The following is a 383-nucleotide window of genomic DNA, read 5'->3' as shown; positions in this document are numbered from 1 at the left end:
TATCGTTCACGTGAACGCTACGTAGGAGGAGAGAACCGTTTCCGTGATCACAAATAGGTCTAGTTAAGAAGGAGACATTACTATGATCAAATAATATTACTATGATCAAATAATATTACTATGATCAAATAATATTACTATGATCAAATAATCTTTAATTGTGCTTGTTATACGAATCACCGTTGTCACGAATCCAACTACGCACTACAGACATGCAGTATCCAGACCAGTCAGAAAAAAGATATCAGCACAGAAAGCATTCGACTAACAGGACAATGTTACGATGTGGATTTCAAAATGGATATACACATACACACACACACACATATATATATATATATTTATGCTTATATAAATACATAAATACATACATACATACAGAC

The sequence above is a fragment of the Sphaeroforma arctica genome (assembly GCF_001186125.1).
Source record: "Sphaeroforma arctica JP610 unplaced genomic scaffold supercont1.268, whole genome shotgun sequence".
Lineage (NCBI taxonomy): Eukaryota > Ichthyosporea > Ichthyophonida > Sphaeroforma > Sphaeroforma arctica.
This window is presented reverse-complemented; position numbering follows the sequence as displayed.